Raw genomic sequence first — 12,023 nt, 5'->3', positions numbered from 1 at the left:
TGCCAAGGAGAGACAGGGTCACTGGGAAGAAAACAATGGAAAATATGGCGAGACAGCGGTGAGTAAGCAGAGGGATTCACATCTTGGTGTTCCTGTATTTGAATAGCTTTCATTTTGCTAGATGAGAGTCTAAATTCATAGACACAAAGCTGAGGGTATTATATGCTGAATTAGAGTAGCTGTACAATTTTCTTGTACTCAGAAATAACAGGGATTTTATCCACAAGTCTTTGTTTCAGCCATTTTTAGAGGTATTCTGCCTTTTTTCATGGTTTTAGATCCCAAGTTCAAAACATTAAGTCCTCAGTCTTACTCTTCCAGTAGGTGCAGTTGAACATAATTGTTATCACAAGGCATGGCTACAGATTTGAATGGGTTTGGATAGCTTGGACCAGGTTCAAAAAGTGTTTGAAAAACTAAGTGGCACTGAACTCACCTTGCCAAGCTATTTCTGTTGCCATTATGTGAGTGTTTATCAAACTGGCACTTCAGTACAAGTCTTTGTAAAGAACTTGAGCTTCCTCTTTGTTTTAAATGTTGTAATTGGTAACGATACAATAGAAAACAAATCAGTGGATTCTGAATGTAAAGTGCCAGTGTACTGCTGGTGAAATGTTTGCCTGTTGTGAATTCCCTTATTAAAAAGTGCTGACCAAAATTAGAGTTTGATTTATCAGTGAATAGAATAGGTGCCTCAGCAGGACTTAAGGAGGTGATAGGATTTTCCTGCAGAGTTTTCCAGCCAGTGGTTTCTATATATGCAAACCACTAAAAAGCGGCGTATCTCACTGCACCCGACTACTTTTTGAAGAGGTTTCCCCAAGCAGTGGGGAGCTACATTCAAGCGTAGACACCATCTGTGACCAACTGGCTTGCAGCTGTGAAGTGGGAACTAATTCACCGCTGGCTTGGGACGTGGCACGGACCCAGCGGTGAGTGAAGCAGCAACCGTGGGATTAGTGTAATACAGAATGCATAGGACAACATGAGGAAGAGAAGAGGAGAAAGTCCTGGTGCAAGGAAGGAGTGTCATAGAACGGTCAGAGTTGGAAGGGACCTTGAAGATCATCTAGTTCCACCCTCCCTGCCATGGGCAGGGACACCTCCCACTAGACCAGGTTGCTAAAAGCCCCGTCCAGCCTGGCCTTGAACACCTCCAAGGATGGGGCATCCACGACTCCTCTGGACAACTTGTTCTGGTGTCTCACCACCCTCAGAGTGAAATTTTTTTTCCTAATATCTAATCTAAATCTACCCTCTTCCAGTTTAAAACCATTGCCCCCTCATCCTATCACTACACTCGCTGATAAAGAGTCCCTCCCCATCTTTCCTGTAGGCTCCCAGTTAGGTACTGGAAGGACAACAAGGTTAATAGCAGAGAAGGTCATGGGGACACATCTGTGCGTATATGCCTAAATAGAAGCAAGAATCTCTGGTCACCACTGGCAGCACCTCTCCAAACAGATGTGAGGAGTCCTTGGTCTGCAGCTGCATGGGATACAGTTTGGGTACCCATATATATAGAAGCCTTAAGAGCAAATAAATAGCACTTGAGATGAAGTAAGTATGAAACTAAATCTGTTAATGCTGCAAGTTCTTTGCTGCCTTTTTTTCTGAAATAGTTAACTAAAGATGATGCTGTGCAAATTTGTCGGTTTCCACAAATGTTTTACCGCCTCTGATCTTGTGCAGGTGAGAATGCAGTTGCGACTGAATGAAAAGCCCCCTGACCAAAACAAAAACGTTTGGAATTTGGTAGTTACTGGGCTTTTTGTTTTGAGACTAGTTTTAAAATGCAGCTTTTTGTTTGTCATAAAGAGAATACAAAGTATTAGTTTTCTGTCAATTAGAAATAAACTAGGGGGGCATATAGCAAATACAATGAGTGAGCAGAAGTGTGTCACTGTTTTGGAGGTTTTATCAGTGTTACAGGGTAAATTTCCAAAAGGAATGGCTTTGAGCACTTGAAGGGATTACATTTTACATGTTTCGTCACCTCTTGCATCACATAATCTTGTCAGTCTGTGTCTTCTGGTTTGGGAAAGGCACAGTTGTGGCACTTGTACAGCTTTTATTTCAGAATCAGCTCTACGGTGGAGGTAACACTGATTCAGACCTTACCACTCGATGAGATATTAAAAACGGTTTTTATCAAAAGAATATAGGAAGAAGAAAGGGCTGCTTTCTCTCAACCTGCCTACAATAAACCAGCCCACCTGTGAAGGGGCTGCCTGGATGGTTTTTTAGCTGTGTACCTGTTAGGGCACTGCCAGAAATTCATTGTGGTGCCGATTGCAAATCTGATTTTGATCTTGATGTTTTTCATGGCTGACTGTTGCCATTTATTATTCTTCAGCATTGGGTTTTGCTTGAAATAATTATTCCCTTCCTGACAACGTATCAATGGAGAGCGATTTTTTTTCTTGTCCCTGTTCCTTTGGCACAGCTAAGCAGCTGCTCTTCTCCTCATGAGCCACTTCGTGCTCAGAGCAAAGCGTGTTACCTTCCGCGCAGATTATTCTCTATGTGGCTCCCTGAGCATGTGCTGTGCTTTAAAGTCCACCAGGATTCAGTCTCGGAGTGGAAGAGCTTACAGGCTAAGTATAGATCTAAGACAGTGTACGGGCAGAGCGAGAGGGAGAATAAGGTTAGCAGGATTACAAGGCTGACGGAGAAGTTTGCGGCACGCCTGGTTTTGCACTGCTATGCACGACCACAGCGTAGTTGTTTACGAGGGAGATGCTGAAGCTGCATGATGCAGGAGAACACAGTGGGACCCACGGGGCCGGGAAAGGAGGGTAAAGAAGTAGGCCTGGCCTTTTTTTTTAATGTAGGGCCTGGAGGATTGACCTGTTGAGGACCAGGTGCCTCCAGCTTACGTTTTCTGGAGAGAGGCTGAAGAAACCCTCAGGAGATGTTTCTCCCTGGACTTAGGTCTATATTACCTTTTTATGTCAATGACTATCTAAAGGGGCTTCTCTAATGTCCAAGACAGGATTTGGGCTAGCTGTAATCCTGTCCAATTTAGCAACGGGCAACATGCCAAAACAACCCATGAGCTGTAAGGGTTGGCAATATGCTGGGAAACCCGCCACGGAAGTACCTGGCGAGGAGGCATCTCCCCTTTCCTCATTAGAAAGATGAACTTTGGCCCTGGTGACTGGTCCTGTTGCAGAACCTTTCAATGCAAACGCCAGAGGTGGAGAGCTGAAGAGTAGGAGAGCCCCAAATTATTTTATATCCCTCCGTTAGTGGACTGTGTGTTCAACCTTTGGCTTAGAGAGAGGATGGCCCATAATTTTTATGTAGGAAATACATATTTGAGCTTTTAAGCAGCATTTTACAGTTCTTCCATACTGTAACTGTCTTTCGTGTAGGATGTTTATTTTTTTGTATCCATATTTTCACTGGCTTGCTCTTTCTGTTGGTGTAGCAGAGCAAGAGATTGAAGTGACGGGGAGAGCTGTGAGAAAGAAGTTGTGCATTTGGATTTTCTAAGGTAGCATTCTAAACTATTTCAGTGAGTATCCACTTCTCTTTTTTTCTTCCCTCTGCCTCCAAGCCTTGCTTTGCCATGGCGAGATGAGATTTTTAAATGCTTTGTGCGTGAACGTTACCATTAACTGGCATTATCTCCCGCCAAAACTTGCCAGTTCTTGGGCTAACTAACCAAACAGCATCTACACCTTACGGCCGCTCAGGGGCAAGCAGTGAAAATGCTCTGATGTGGTGGTGGAATCGTACTATTTTCGAAGTTTTTGTCCGAAGTTTTCTGATGGTGTTCCGACCATTTCAGCTGAGACTCATTTCTACTCCTTTAAGTCATCTTTCCGAGCAGACGAGGGAAATAAGTCTGTTTGCAGAGGGGGACCTTGTGCAGGGGGAATGAACCAAATCTTCAAAATAAATAATCTTCAATATAAGAATATCTTCAAAACGAAGCACCCGGCCCTGCCCTTGCCCCCTCACCCCCGGCCCCGCTGCGGTGCGCAGCCCACGCCTCGCAGGCCGGTCGCCATCTCCCGCTCCCCCAGCGAGGACGCGAGTGGGCCTGCCCGTGGGGGATGTCCCCCCCCACAACGCCGCGCGGGGCCGCCTCGCGAGCGCAGGCGGGTTTGTAAAGGACGAATCGGGAAAACTTGACGTCCGCGATGACACAGGAAGGAAAAAAAAAAGAAAAACACAACAGAAAAATTGGTGTTTCCGCCCGGTTTCGAACCGGGGACCTTTCGCGTGTTAGGCGAACGTGATAACCACTACACTACGGAAACTCCCAGTTACAAGCAGTGTGGCTGCCGCCCCTCTTGACCGGGAACACACAGCATGGCGGCGCGTACCGGACCGTCAGCGGCTCTCAGGGAACTTCCTCTCTGCGTTCGGGAAGGCCCGGGGGCTGAAAGGGGGGTCTCGGGCAGCTCCCAGCGGCATAAAAGCGGCGCAGGCCGCGTCCAGCCGCCGCGAAACCGGCTCCGCAGAGGAGGAAAAGGATCGTTGTCACAAAAGGTCGCGCTCCGTCCCTGGGTGGGCTCGAACCACCAACCTTTCGGTTAACAGCCGAACGCGCTAACCGATTGCGCCACAGAGACGCGCTTGGATAGTGGTGCCGCTGAGCCGCTGCTGATGCCCGCGCCGCGCGGGGCGGCCCGGGTGGGCTGGCGGGGAGCGGCCGTCTCTGCCCACGCAAGCCCGGGGGTCCCTTTGGCACCCGCGCTGCAAACGGCGCCCCGCGGAGAGAGTGCCCCGGGAGGGTTTTGCTTTGTGTTCCTGCAGCGCTCTGGGGGCGGGCGCGGCGTGGGGGTGGGTTGGGGTCTTCAGTCACCAGCGCTGGTGCCTGTTCGCTTTTTGTAATCGGAAAAATATTACCACCACCACTACCACCACCCTTTTTTTTTTTTTTTTCCCCCTTCCCTGTTAGTTCTGTGGCCTTTCCCATAGGAGCAAAGGAGAGGGAAACAGTAGATAAGCAGAAAAAAAAAAAAAAAAAAAGGCTTTAAAGTTATGTGTCTCGGTGGGACGAGTGCGGGTGGGAGCCTGACAGCTCCTTTGGGGGACGGAGCCGCCGCCGAGCAAAAGCTCCAACAGTAAAACTTCTTCCAAGGGCCAGGGAGACAAAACCGAGCATCGGCCTACTGCTTAGCACTGAAGTATCCAACGTCTTCCTGTAATTGCAATACCAAAAAGGACTGGTTGTGACCAGAGACGTGAGGAACAGAAGACAAAATTCATCCCATGCCATTTAAAGGCCTGTGATAATTATTTGTAAGGGTTAATGGAAAGTGAAATCGCTGCCAGAAGTGAGTCAGGGCCAAGGGAACATCTCAAAGGGTTACGGAAGGGAAACTGCTGCCCGGGCAGCCTCGCTTCGGCTCTCAAAAATCTATTAAATGAATTATTAAACAATCAATTTGCAGCCACCGAAAAAGTAATAAGGTGACGATGACAGCTAACACGAGTTGTGAGAACCAAATCATGCTAAAGTAGGGTAATTTGCCTTCAGGAATCCCAGGTCCCGGAGACTAAGGGGAAAGGCTGGAGCAAGGAAGATGTACCCTTGGTGGATGAGGATCAGGTCAGGGAATACTTAAGCAACCTGCGCATACAAAAATCTGTGGGCCCTGGTGGGATGTACACACAAGTGCTGAGGGAGCTGGCAGGTGTCATGGCAAGGCCACTCTCCATCATCTTTGATCAATCATGGCAAACGAGAGAAGTGCCCAAGGACTGGAGGAAAGCACGTCACCACCATCTTCAAGAAGGGCAAGAAGGGAACTACAGGCTGGTCAGCCTCACCAAAATCCCTGGGAAGGTGGCGGAGCCACTGATGCTGGAAACCATCTCCAGGCACATCAAGGGCAAAGAAATCATCAGGAGTAGTCAGCATGGCTTCACCAAGGGAGAGTCATGCTTCACCAACCCAATAAACTTCCATGATGAAGTGACTAGCCTGGTAGATGAGGGGAGAGCAGTGGATATTGTCTACCTGGACTTGAGTAAGGCTTTTGACACTGTCTCCCATAAGATCCTCCCAGAGAAGCTGTTCATGTATGGGCTGGATGAGCAGGGAGGTGGATTAAAAACTGGCTGAATTACCAGGACCAGAGGGTGGTGATCAGTGGCACAGTCTAGTTTGAGGCCAGTAACTAGTGGTGTACCCCAGGGATCAATACTGGGTCCAGTGCTATTCAACATCTTAATTAATGATCTAGATGATGGGGCTGAGTGTACCTTCAGCAAGTTTGCAGACATCAAAATCAGAGGAATAGCTCACATGCCGGAGGATTGTGCTGCCGTCCAGAGGGACTTCCGCAGGCTGGAGAAATGGGCTGAGAGGAACCTCATGAAGTTCAACAAGGAGAAGTGCAAAGTCCTGCACCTGGGGAGGAACAGCCCCGTGTACCGATATACGCTGGGAGCCGCCTAGCTGGAAAGCAGCTTGGCCGAAAAGGACCTGGGGGTCCTGACGGACACCATGTTGAACATAAGCCAGCAACGTGCCATTGCAGCAAAGGCAGTGAATGGTATCCTGGGCTGCATTAGGAGAAGTGTTGCCAGCAGGTCAAGGGAGGTGATCCTTCCCCTCTACTCAGCACTGGCCAGGCCACACCTGGAGTGCTGGTTCAGTTCTGGGGTCACCAGCACAAGAGAGACGGGGATATACTGGAGACAGTCCAGTGAAGGACCACAAAGACGACGAAGGGACTATAGCACATCTCCTATGAGGACATGCTGAGAGAGCTGGGACTGTTCAGCCTGGAGAAGAGAAGGGTCAGGAGGATCTCATCAATGTGTATAAATACCTGTAGGGAGGGTGCAAAAATGATGCAGCCAGGCTGTCTTCAGTGGTGCCCAGTGACAGAACCAGAGGCAATGGGCACAAACTGAAACACGGGAGGTTCACCCTGAACATCAGGAAACGCTTTTCCACCGTGTGGGTGATTGAGCACTGGCACAGGTCACCCAGGGAAGTTGTGGAGTCTCCATCCTTGGATAAGTTCAAAAGCCGTCTGGATATGGTCCTAGGCAACCGGCTCTAGGTGGCTCTGCTTGAGCAGGGGGTTGGACCAGATGACCTCCAGAGCTGCCTTTCAACGTCAGCCCTTCTGTGATTCTGTGAATTTCCTCCTGCAACAGGGTGGCTGGTTACCAGGGCTGTTGGGAGGTCACCACAGTGACACCACATGGTATCACAACGTCTGCTGAGAAGCTGCTTCTTGGGAGCAAGGGAGGGAGAGACAAGAGAGGAAATCCCCACGAGGTGGCTCTGCCGCTCATTGGGCACCGCTCAAACCCTACTAATCAATATCTCCCTGGGAAATCAGGGGGCTTTGCAAAAAAGGCCTCAGAAGGGGCTGTCCCGGGCCCCACTCAATTCTCCGGTCTCCTGATGGCAGAGAAAATACCAAATCTCCAGATGTCCCCAGGTCGGAGGTGAGTTTCCAGCATCCCGTCGGAGGGGCTTGGATTCAAACTGGTGTCACTACATTGCAGCAACGCTCCAGGCTCAACCCACTGAAATTTAGTAAAGATAAACTCAACCAACCGCTCTGGGGAAGGCGAGCCTCGGTCCACAAACGCGGTTACATGGGGCTGCAGAAATGGAGCCGAGGGTGAAGCGCAGCCACAGTGATGTCAGCAGCGCAGCGCTCGTGCAAAAAGGCAAATTTTACTCGGGAGACCAGTGGGTGAGACATGGAGTGTGAGGAGGAGGCTGCGCTGTGTTTCAAGCTGAGTTTGGACAAATGGAATCTGGAGACAATAATTAAAAGGATGAAGTCTGGGAAATGAGGGGAAGAAGGGGTTTTCAAGGTGGCGCTCTGGCTACTCTGACGGTGTCATTCTCTTGGCCATGCAAAATGAACACAGCATTTAAAGAAATGGAGCGTTGCCCCTTTTCGTCGTGTTTCCAGCTCTGTTCATGCTCTCCTTTGGGGTATTGTCGGGCTTCAAAAGGATGCAGTGCTGAAGAAGGCTGACGCGGTGGCAGGTAGTCACACACACGCATGTATACGTACTATATATTTGAAGGTTCTATGGCACTTTATGTTTGCAAAGCACGGTGCCAATATTAACCAACCAGTCCAAGAGGCTTTTGTCCCATTACATTTATGATAAAGCATGACGGCTGTGTGTCGCTTGACATTTATATATAGGAACTTCACAGGAACAGCTTTTATTTTACTAGGACACACACTTTCATTGGAGTCCCTGCAGCCAAGCGCTTAGCAGAGCGCACGAGAGGAGAGATGAGCATCCCAAAAGATATTTATAGATCTGTGTCCCCAGTCCTTTCCTCTTCCGTATGAAAGCAATTCTCTGAAAGGATTATTTTGACTGGCTGTTCAAGATTTCCTGAGGAGGAGATTAACAGGCGGGAAGCCTCGCAGCGCAACTGGCAAAGCTCGCTGGCTTTGCACATTTTCATGAGCTTCGTGGCTCTCCCGTGTCAAGGTTATCTTCCTCAGACAGGGCGGTGTGGATGTCAAACAGCGATGCGGCAAGCAGAAGGGCCGGGGTCTGACAGCAGCTGCTGAAGCGCAGAATTACCTGTGCCTGGAGAGCACCGACCCCCACGGGGGGTTACAGCGGATGTGCCCCAAGGTGGCTCCGTCCCCCCCATCCCCTCCTTTTTTTTAATTTTTTTTTGCCTACTTGAGAAAATCCCCTATTTCAAATGGCCAAGTGGGATATGATGGAGGTGTTTTACACCGCTCTTTCTCCCAGGTGGTCAGTGCTTTCAGGCGGTGCCAACTTTGCCTGATCCTGACAGTGATCCTGTGAGCATCCCACAAAAGAAGGGGAGGCAAGAGCCACCCGGATGTTTAGGGTTCAGGGAGAGGGAACAATTTAACCTGTAGATATGGCAGGAGCTGTTTGCAGAGTCGTTTCGGCTCCACCTTAGCCCTCCTTCGCCGCAGCAATCCCCCAAATTGCAAAAAGAAATTGCCAGAACCTCCTTGCATCCTGCAGCTATTCCAGTGCCAAGGGTACGAAAAGATAATATCCCTCCCACCTCCCCCCCGGGAGTTCCTGATCTGTCTGACTATATTTACAACAGTGTTCTTCTGCTGCGGTAAAGGGACGGGACTTCTCCTTCGGTGTCTGTCATACCCCCTTGATTTTCTCTGCTTTTCCTTAAGCAGAGCCCTCAGGGTGATGTTGCACTTAAAAAAAAATAAATGAAAAAAACCTGCAGTTCTTATTTTGAGGCAGCCGGACTGAACAGATTCTCACTGGTACAGCACACCCAGAAATCAGCTTAGCGAGCCCCTGGAGCTGATGTCATGGTGTTTTGGGTTTGGGTTTTTTTTTGCAGGGAGGAGGGTGAGTGCCTGTTTTCCTCCACGCATATGTGAGGGATGGCTTTGGAGCCTCGGCAAGGGGAAGTAACGGGCTGGGTTTCCAGGGAAGCGTCGGTGGTGCCGGCGGGTCCTGCGGTGCCGAGCGGTGCCAGGGGACAGGCGGCAGTGGGAAGGGGCAGAGCAGAAGGGCAAAGCGGGGATAAGGATGTGGTGAGAGGCGCTGAGCGGCAGGAAAGCCTGTGTTATTTTTTGCATTATAGCAATTTCAGACCTTATCAACCTGATTCTTACTGCCTTTAAAGTGAGACTCCTGCCGCGTTGGAGCCACCTTTGGAAGTCTTTGAAAGTAGGGGCAAGTCGGAGGGTTACTGTCTCAGAGCGGTCTCGTCTCCTTTTACTGCTCCGTGTAAATCAGAAGCAAGCTGCAAGCTGCCTGGTAGGTTTACACTGGTGTAAAACGGCCAGAAGAAAAAGAAGGATCGGTGCCTGCTGTGGGAGGACGGCTGGGAGTTGTCCTGCTGCAGATGCCCTGAGGACCTGCGCTGTCTCCTTCGCCCTCTCCCAGCAGCAGCTCCCTCCTGCCTGCCCCTGTCCCTGCACAGGTCCTTTCTTCACAGCCACAGCACTGGTCTCCTCTAGGACAGTATACCTCTTTTGACTTAATTCTGTAACTGCTTTTAGGTGATGGGTTTTCCTCCTCAGGAGATTAGTAGGAGCTTAGCATTAAATACCATCCTTAAATACCAGCTATGATCCTCTGCTCAGTAGACCACAAAACATAAAGTTTGATGGTCAAGTAAGAAAAGGCCATTTTGTGGGGAAAAAAAAGAGAACTTAGGTCCTAATAAAAGCATTTGGCCTAATAAAAGGCCCAGTTTCAATCCAGATGCTATTTATGGCCTTGCTGCTCACACAGTTGTGCCTTGCTGCTCACACAGTTGTGTCAGTGTGGACTATAAGAAAGTATCCCAGAAAGACAGCCTTCTATTAAATTAACAGAAGGTCATAACTCACTGCCTCTCAGCCAGCATGTTTCTATATATTTGCTTGTACCCAAAGTACCCGAGAGTTTTCCATATCTGATAGTACAGATAATAATAATTTGCATGATAGAGAGACTGGATAAAAACACCGTTGTAGGTAAATGTGTCCCGATTGACCAAATGGATTTCGCAGCTTGGCACCTGCTGGGAACTCCTACCAGGCTGTGTCCCATCCAGAGAGGAAAAAAGTCCAGCCGTGGTTTGGATGCTGGGCGGCACACTCAGACCTTCTGGATAGCCTGCGGCAGAGTGCAGACAGACAGATGGGGCAAAAGTTGTCCAGGGCTCAGTCCAGTGAAAATACTACTTTTGTTAGTGTTAAATCCCTACTAAAGGTAAGGATTTTTCATAAGGCTTTTCCCCATCAAAATATGGGCAAAAGGGTGCAAAGCGGTTACGGTCAGCAAGTGATGTGCGCTTTGGATGAGGATGCTTTCCATCCTCATCTGATGGAAAGCATCTGACAGGAGCTGTGGGACTTTTCTGCAGCCGTCCAACACGGCAGCCTGTGCTTCCCTGCCCTGTTCAAGAGGGACAGGGAACTGCTGGAGCGAGTCCAGTGAAGGGCAACTAAGATGATTAAGGGCTTGGAGCATCTCCCTTATGAGGAAAGGCTGAGAGAGCTGGGACTCTTTAGCCTGCAGAACAGAAGGCTGAGGGGAGACCTTATTATGGCGTACAAGTATCTAAAGGGTGGGTTGAAGGAGGATGGAGCCAGGCTCTTTTCATTGGTTCCAAGTGACAGGACGAGGGGCAATGGGCACAAGTTAGAACATAGGAATTTCTGTTCAAATACATGGAAAAACTTCTTTACGGTGAGGGTGACAGAGCACTGGCACAGGCTGCCCAGGGAGGTTGTGGAGTGCCCTTCTCTGGAGATTTTCAAGACCCGCCTGGATGCAGTCCTGAGTAATGTGCTCTGGGCAATCCTGCTTTAGCAGGGGAGTTGGGCTAGATGATCTCTAGAGGTCCCTTCCAACTCTGAAACTCCGTGATTCCGTGATCTCCAGCATGGCGTCAAAGCCAAGGCGTGAACATGCTGCGGCAGTTATGTTCAGGCATATTGGGCTTCGACTACAAAAACTGGGATACAACTGTGAAGTCTGAGCCTGTAAAATGCTGCCAGTGTCTTCCAGGGAGTTATTTGTAGGGGGAAGGATGCAGGATCCATCCCTGGTAAGGAAAGACGTATTTCTGTGCCCACCTGCGATGCTCACAGCATTTGGGTTCTGCCTGTTCAAATGTGTCAGATGGATCAGGGGCTTTTGCTTGAGACCTGGGGTCTCCTCACTGGTGAGGCTGATGGAGATGTGACCGGGGAGGCCCCACATCTCAAAGCAGCGGTGTTACTGAGGCTCGCCAACATCATTTCTCCTCCCAGCTACTTCCCACTGTTCCACCCAGCTAGCCAAACTCTCAGGCGTACTTTAGATATCAAGGGTGCTGTTTCACTCCTGTGCAGGAAGGGCGACAGACAGCTTTCCACATTATATATCCTCTTAGATCACAGACATCTAACTTCTTATTTCTCTGGGCTTCATCTGTAGATGATGAGGGAGGGAGGGAGCGAGCGAGCCCGTGGCTGTGTTGCTCTGAGAGGCGCCCGAGCGCAGGGTGCTGCCACTCTCCTGTGAAGCCATAGGAAATGTTTCGCTATTCAATATAAGACAGACCTTCACTT

The sequence above is a fragment of the Vanellus vanellus genome, assembly GCF_965231255.1.
Source record: "Vanellus vanellus genome assembly, chromosome: 1".
NCBI classification, from domain to species: domain Eukaryota; kingdom Metazoa; phylum Chordata; class Aves; order Charadriiformes; family Charadriidae; genus Vanellus; species Vanellus vanellus.
This window is presented reverse-complemented; position numbering follows the sequence as displayed.